The sequence below is a fragment of the Solanum tuberosum genome, unplaced genomic scaffold (genome assembly GCF_000226075.1).
Source record: "Solanum tuberosum cultivar DM 1-3 516 R44 unplaced genomic scaffold, SolTub_3.0 scf00639, whole genome shotgun sequence".
Classification (NCBI taxonomy): Eukaryota; Viridiplantae; Streptophyta; class Magnoliopsida; order Solanales; family Solanaceae; genus Solanum; species Solanum tuberosum.
Window position 1 is genome coordinate 167,988 of NW_006239554.1, and position 8,699 is coordinate 176,686.

The window sequence follows — 8,699 nt, forward strand, 5'->3', positions numbered from 1 at the left end:
CTGTTTTTTCAAATTTTTATTTAAAAGTCCAATAAAATCTCTACACTTCCTTTCTCCCCACCATTTAAATAGTTACTATACAATTATGAGTGTTAAATTACATTCAAATTATTATTTTATATTGGGTAAAGGATCAAATATGCCCCTAAACTATTCGGAAAGGTCTAGATATACCTCCGTTTAAAGTTTGGCTCACTCATGCCCTCGCCGTCCAACTTTTGGTCTAAATATGCCCTTATGGGCGTTAGTTGGTCTGTTGGACATATCCTGCTCATTTTTAATTTCTTTAATGCCACATGGAATTGCCATGTCATTTTGACTTACCACATGACATTTATATGAAAAATTGGAAAAGGGATCAATTATACCCCCTAAAAAAATTCGAACCCATAAACACCTAATCCGACCCATAAAATCAACCCCCCCTTTTAAATAAACTACCCGACCCGTTTTCAACAATTTTGTTAAATTTTATTTTTACGATAAATCCCCAAAAAATTAGTAAATTGATTAATAAAAAATAGGAAAAATATGAAAAAAAATTTATAAAAATTAACGCCAAAAATTCACAAAAAATATTGTAACCTTAAATTCAACAATTTCAACAATTTTTTTAAATTTTTATTTTTTTTTGGTAAATCCAGAAAATGAGTAATTGATTAATAAAAAATATGAAAAAATATGAAAAAAATATAAAATTAACCCCAAAAAATCACAAATAAATATAGTAACCTTAAATTCAAAAATTTCAACAATTTTTTTTAAAATTTTTTTTCCAGCAAATTCCGAAAATGAGTAATTTATTAAAAAAATAAAAATTAAAAATTTTATATTTTTTTCATATTTTTTCATATTTTTTATTAATCAATTACTCATTTTCTGGATTTACCAAAAAAAAATAAAAATTTAAAAAAATTGTTAAAATTGTTGAATTTAAGGTTACAATATTTATTTGTGAATTTTTGGCGTTAATTTTATATTTTTTTTCATATTTTTTTATTAATCAATTACTCATTTTCTGGATTTACCAAAAAAAAATAAAAACAAAATTTAAACAAAATTGTTGAAAATGGGTCGGGTAGTTTATTTAAAAGGGGGGTTGATTTATGGGTCGAATTAGGTGTTTATGGGTTCGAATTTTTTAGGGGCATAATTGATCCTTTTCCATTTTCATATAAATGTCATGTGGTAAAGTCAAAATGACATGACAATTCAATGTGACATTTAAAGAAATGAAAAATGAGCTGGATATGTCCAGCAGACCAACTAACGCCCATAAGGGCATATTTAGACCAAAAGTTGGACGGCGAGGGCATGAGTGAGCCAAACTTTAAACGGAGGGTATATCTAGATCTTTTCAAATAGTTTAGAGACATATTTGACCCTTTACCCTTTTATATTTTATTGAAACACACCCTAAACACCAAATAAACTAAAATTCAAACAAAAAAAATGTCATTTGTTTTGAAACAAAAGAAATAACACAACAATAATAACATTCGTCATTTATATTTGCTTACGATAAAAAACATGAGCAAGCTCAGTCAGACAAAGTTGCGAATCATTTCATTTTTATTAAAAGACAAGGAAATAAGGAATATCCTGTTGATGATCATCATGTAGACCCCATCCTACACACCACATTTTTAGTCAATTTTTTTCAATAAAATGTCAGTGTCCCACTAGCTCCTCTAGCAACTATTTTTTTCTTTTAGTATAAGTCACCTCTATATGAAACTTCATTGCTCTTTCTTTCACAATCCCAGAAAATTTCCAATTAAAATAGACCTTAGACAAAAAAAAAATCTTCTTTTTTTTATTAAAAAAAAACACAAACAAAAAGAAAAACGAGTATATTACCAACTCCCACGTTGTCTTAGTCAAAATAATCTGCCATATTTGATTGACCAAGCCATTAAGAAACTACTCTATATATATATTAGATCCACAAACAAATCATCTAGACCAAAAAAAGAACATAGCAAAATAACAAAGTAATAATTTTGTTATTCAAGTTCAATCCAACATGGTTGAGCATAATTTTCATCAACAAAGTCATAGTTTTGTTAAGTTGGTGATATTTCTATGCTTGTTATTTCTATCTGCTAATATTTCAGTTGAAGCGCGAATTCGTCATTATGAATGGGAGGTTAAATATGAATACAAATCACCAGATTGTTTCAAGAAACTTTCTATTAGTATCAATGGTAAAACTCCAGGACCTACTATTGTTGCTCAACAAGGTGACACTATTGTTGTTGAAGTACAAAAATAGTTTGTTAACTGAAAATCTTGCTATTCATTGGCATGGAATTAGACAGGTAAATATACATTTTAAAAAAATCCCTTTTAATTTATTTTTTTTAATCAATAATTTTGATTTTATATATCTTGCGAATATTGTAGATTGGAACACCATGGGCTGATGGAACAGAAGGTGTGACACAATGTCCTATTGTGCCAGGGGATACTTTTGTATACAAATTTGTTGTTGATAGGGTTAAGTTTTTTTTTCCCTTTGAGTTGCATTTAATCGAAGCAGAGAAACAATCATGTTTGCAGTACAATTATAATGGAGATTTGTTTTTACAAATTTTGTGCAGGCTGGAACATATTTGTACCATGCTCATTATGGTATGCAAAGACAAGCAGGACTTCAAGGAATGATCAGAGTATCATTACCTGATGGAGTTTTAGAGCCATTTTCATATGATCATGATAAGAGTATTCTTCTCACTGATTGGTACCACAAGAGCACTTATGAACAAGCAACTGGTCTTGCTTCTTTGCCTTTTTCTTGGGTTGGAGAACCACAGGTAAAAACTATACTCAACTTATTCCTTTCTGTTTTCAATTCGTTTGTCTGATTTTGACTTAACACGAAATTTAAAAAAGTATAGAAGAGTTTTGATCTTTTATGTCTTAAAATTAAAGAATTGAATAAAAAGGAAAGAGTTTAAACAGACCAAAAAGAAAAGTAAGATGAGTAAATTGAAACAGACGGAATATAATGTTTTTGAAATGTTGTTCAATAATGTTTGCTAATTGTTAATTTGCTTTTTTCAGTCAATCTTGATTCATGGAAGAGGAAGATTCAATTGTTCTATTCCAAGCATAGATCCTACTCTTTGTAATGCTACAAATCCTCAATGTACACCTTATTCAATGACTGTTGTTTCTGGCAAGACTTATAGGCTTAGAATTGGCAGCTTGACTGCTCTTTCTGCTCTAAGTTTTGAAATTGAGGTATTTTTCACAATTCCCCTAAGTTGCTCGGACTCTCCAAAATTGCTGCCTCACTCGTGTCGGATCCTCCAAAAATGCACTACTTTTCGAGGATCTGACACGCAACCGTCAACATTTTTGAAGAGTCTGAGCAACATAGATGTCTACAATTTAACTAAATAAATAAGTTTGTTTGTTTTTTATTAATTGAATTTTGTGATGCAGGGGCATAACATGACGGTTGTTGAGGCAGATGGTCACTATGTGGAGCCATTTGTGGTAAAAAATCTTTTCATTTATTCTGGAGAAACATACTCAGTCCTAATTAAAGCTGATCAGGACCCTACAAGAAATTATTGGGCTAGTACAAAAGTTGTCAGCAGGAATAATACTACTCCAAATGGTTTGGGTATTTTCAATTATTACCCAAACCATCCTAGGAGATATCCTCCTACTGTACCACCCCCGGGGCCACGTTGGGATGACGTTACCCCCAGGATGGCACAGAGTGTTGCGATCAAGTCCCACAAAGATTTCATCCATGCCCCTCCTCTGACATCGGACAGGGTCATTGTCATGCTCAACACACAAAACAGGGTGAACGGGTATGTACGTTGGTCAGTCAACAATGTCTCGTTCAACATGCCTCATACGCCTTACCTGATCGCCCTTAAGCACAACTTATTACATACTTTTGAGCAAACCTCTCCTCCAGACAACTATGACCACAAGAATTATGACATCTTCAATATCGCGCCCAATGTGAATGCTACAACTAGCAACTCAATTTATCGATTGAAGTTTAACACAACAGTGGACATCATATTGCAAAATGCCAACACAATGAATCTAAACAACAGTGAGACACATCCTTGGCATTTACATGGACATGACTTTTGGGTCATGGGCTATGGTAATGGAAAGTTCAACCAATCTATTGACCCAAAGAATTACAACTTTGTGAACCCAATAATGAAAAACACAATCCCAGTCCATCCTTATGGATGGACCGCATTGCGATTTCGGGCCGATAATCCAGGAGTTTGGGCCTTCCATTGCCATATTGAGTCACATTTCTTCATGGGAATGGGAGTTGTATTTGAAGAAGGAATTGAGAAAGTTGGCAAATTGCCTACTTCTATCATGGGCTGTGGAGAAAGTAAAAGGTTCCTCAGGCCTTAAATTCTTTAACATTATTGTCCAAAAGATTACTTTAGTTTGATATTGTTTGGATTCTTTTGATAGTTGCCAAAAATAAAAAAAAATGTGTTCCTTTTTGTTTTAAAACATCTACACTGTAAAAAAAAAAACAATACAATTCATTCTTTTGCTGCTACTCATGTGTCATAATACTATATCCTTTTTTGTCTTATCATAACATAGTTTTTTCAAGATTTACAATTCTTTCTGTGAGATTCCTTCAAAACATATTTATTGATATTTAAGCTATTGTTGTTAGTTAATTGTCCCTAAAGATATATTGGTACAATGGAATGCCTCCATCACTCCTCATCCAACACTTGTGAGGATTATATTATACTTAGAGAGACGAAATCAAAATTTGAACATTATAGATATGGAATTTTATCATAATTATCAGGTTTAAAATTTATTATACATTTTTATTGATTGGGCGTAAAGTTTTTAACAGATATATTAGATTTACACGACAACTTATGCTCTACACGATCAATTAACTCTTTAGAGCATAAGTATGCAACGCCACAACTTATGCTTATGTAATTTAGGGTCAAATATTTGGATGGTTGGTCAATAGGGTTACACAATTTATGAAACTAACAAGAACCGAAGGAGGCAACCGCAACAACAAACCAACATGCATTATTTAGAGAAGGATAATGATCTATATTGAACGAAATCTCAATTTTAAATGACAAAATTATTCGTCACTAATAATCAAACTTGATTGAGTACAACCAAACTCAGAAAGCCTAAAATGAGCACTCAACCTCCACTGGATGTCGCTACTCAGATCTGTATTGAACGTATCCATTAGTTGTTAGTATTATTGTTGAAGTGAAAACAATTGAAACTTAGTATATATTTAAAATTTTGAACTATAACAGTGTAACACCAAAAATTTCTAAGCTAAGACTCGAACTATTCTTTGAGTATGTATAGGCCCAAACTCTATAATATATAGTTATGCATAGGTGTGAAGATTAATTACTAAGTGTGAAAAGTGTATTGGATGTGAATTAAGGTCATAAAGAACCTCTAGCACTAAGTTAAGTTCAAAGATTCTCTACCGATTAAGTTTTTGCATAAGATAATATGTTAGGGTCAACTTTAAATGAGTATATCTCCTAGAATATGAAGAGTTATGTGTCCCATTATACCCACCAACTTAAAGGTCTTTGAGTTTTCTTTTCAACACCGCTAACTGCTTGTCAATATGATTCTAGAGTAAAAAAATTGCTTTAGGAGAGACGCTCTAGTCTAGAAAATTTAGTCCCAAATAGTATGAGTAAGAGTACGACTCGTACTTTGATAGTACTACCCATACTATGACCCATAAAAGCTTGATAGAGTCCGAAAATCAACAGAGTCAACCACGAGTCAGACCATGATGCATGGTATCAATGTACAACCCGTATATCACTGTATACGATCCAGATATCACTGTATATCAGTGGTTTATCAAATTTTCAGATTTTTAAAAAAGCTATATTGAGTTTCTTTTCCCCCTTTACACTCGCCGGTCCATCCCAACAACCCCCAAGAGCTCTCTTCGACCCTACTAAGTCTAGAGAAGTATTCTTCATGATCTTATAATATATATATATATATATATATATATATCCTAGAATTGCTACATGATTCTAAAATTAAATCATCCTCCTTTTATAGTGAATCAAGAACTTAATTCTAGGGTACAAGGCTTAATTTTGAGCAAGTCCATCAAGATTCTTCTTTCCAAATCAAGGTAAGCACTCTCTCATGATTTCCTAGTGGTGCTAACAAATAATTATGTATTCTAAGAAAAAATTCTTGTCACGCTTCGAACCTACACCCTGGACGTGGTCGGCACTCGAGAACCATTGCTGGTCCCCAAGCGAACCATTGGCCTGGCTAACTACTTAGCGGAAGACTTACTCAAGCGATAAATAGCTTAAAAACAAAATTTTGAACATTTAAACTCAAAGTAAATATAGAACTCAAACTGTCTATAAAATACTCAATAACATAAGTATAATAGTTTGCAAAAACATCTCAAGAAATATTGAATACTGAAAGACTCTTCAACTCTATCTATGTATATAGCCTCTAATGTTTGAGATAGGTGTCGGGTCAAGACCCACGACGCCTCAAAACAACTAGACTGAAAGTAAATGTGAAGTCCTCTGGAATGCAAGAAGGCTCACCAAAACTATCTGGAGTGTAGAGTGATCTCAACAGAGCACCTGTTGATGATCCTGGACACTTGTATCTGCATCATAAAAAGATACAGGTCAAATGACATCGGTACATTTGAATGTACAAGTATGCAATATAACTGAATAACAAATAACTAAATAAAAAGAGTGGAATAGATATAGGTATATACTCAACTGAATGTATAGAAATAAATGAGTGTAATCATTAAAACTTTACAAAAATACTTACTCATATCTGAAATTAATAAGTTAAGTGATATAATGAAATTACGCTTTTAACTTTATTTGAGAGATTATCTAACTGACAACCATCATTATGAGCTATATGATGATACAACATCTTATCCACGCTGCCAGAATTGTCCTAGCTATATCGTGCCGGGATATAGAACCTCTCAACTAAGTGGATCCACTAAGCTCTGCCTGAAGGCACTAAGGATTCATCTAAAAAGTATGATCCTGTACCCATGTTGGCAAGACATGGTTTATGGGGGTTGTGAGTTATTTGAACTCTCTCCCATATCAGTGCTCAATACTACTCCCAATTATATATACTCTTGGTCAAATGTAAAAAAAACATACTCTTTCTCTAGTTTGAGATAATTTCTCAAACTATCCTCTTAAAAGAGGTAACTACTCTGGAATATCTTTGAGACTCATGGCTCATTTAGAAAACAAGACTTCTCATTGCTCAATGTAAAAATACATTCTGGGTTGAGATAATTACTCAAAAAGGGCCTCTTTATAGGTAACTGCTCTGCACTTAATCTTTATGAAAAACTCTTTTAACTTTTCTAAAAAAAAAGTCTACTCTTTTCCTTCATGTAAAAATTAAACATTTGGGAAATACTTAGTTCCCTTATACTCTTTCTCAAACTCCTCTTTACTTTCTCAAAACTCAGTTTAAACAATAATGTTTTGTTTAAAAGATTCTCAGTAAGAATTCAATGAATACTTAAGAATATGGTTCACGCTAAAAAATAAACATGAACAATCAACTCAATAATCGAATACACAATTTACAACAATTCAATAATTAGAAATAAGAATTAAATAATTAAAAACTCAAGAACTCAAGAACTCAAAACTCAATATCAACTCACCTCAAGGATACTCAAATCCACGGATAGAACCCTAGATTACTCTTTTATTGATTTGAAAGTAGATGTAGGGCATGAAGACGAATTAGTTCAACCCTATAATAGCCTTACATACTTGGGAAGACAACATTCTCGGAGAAATTAACGAAACTCGAAGAACGCTCAAAACCCTAAATTTTCTCCTCTTGAAACCTTGTTCTAATGTCTTGAAGTGTTAATGAACGTACAAAAGCTGATTAACACTTTTTAAGCCTTTAATTAGGTATAAAACGTCATGGTTTATGATTAGAATAAGGATTAAAAAGACATAATTTAAGTACCAAACACATAGGGGAAAGACCAAAACGACCCCAACTTAAAAAATTGATAGAGTGCCTTAAAAAGAAGATTTCACGGACCGTTTAAGGCTCCACAGTCCGTGAAACACTTAATGGGACATATAGCCGTCCGTGAACCTTCACCTGTCTAACTAGGCCTCACCTGTCTAACTAGGCCTCACCTGTCTAACCTTCACCTGTGTAACTCGATCTCACTAAAACAAACATAACTTTTTACTCCAAACTCGAAATGAGGTAAACTAGGTGGCTTTGGAAAGAAGACTCAAAGACCTTTCATTTAATAGATCATGAGACACCTAGTTTGTTTTATTATGAGAGATATGGCTATTTGAATTTGACCCAAGTAAAATCTCACATTGAAACTTAATCGACGAAAGAGCTTTCAACTCAGTTTTCTGCTAGGGGATTCTAGTGACCTTAATTCATATACAAAATAATTCACACACTAAAGAATTTACCTTAACACCTAAGAATAATTAAGAATCACTTGGTACAACCTTATACTCAAATGAAGAATGGTTCGAGTCTTAACTTAGAAATTTTCGGGGTGTCACAATTCTATACTCCTAACCTAGGATTTTCAAGATAAGTCATCTCAAGGTTAGTGAACGGAATTTTGTAAATATATAATGTAAGTA

General features: G+C 32.6%; 1 pseudogene across 1 annotated transcript; it reads left to right on the plus strand.

Moving 5' to 3' along the window:
* The first annotated feature begins 1,959 nt into the window (after positions 1-1,959).
* Positions 1,960-4,561, plus strand: LOC102601927 (L-ascorbate oxidase-like; annotated as a pseudogene). The gene is made up of 5 exons (XR_368875.2): positions 1,960-2,321; positions 2,407-2,499; positions 2,604-2,816; positions 3,067-3,246; positions 3,451-4,561. The product of XR_368875.2 is annotated as an L-ascorbate oxidase-like (transcript).
* Positions 4,562-8,699: the final 4,138 nt, after the last annotated feature.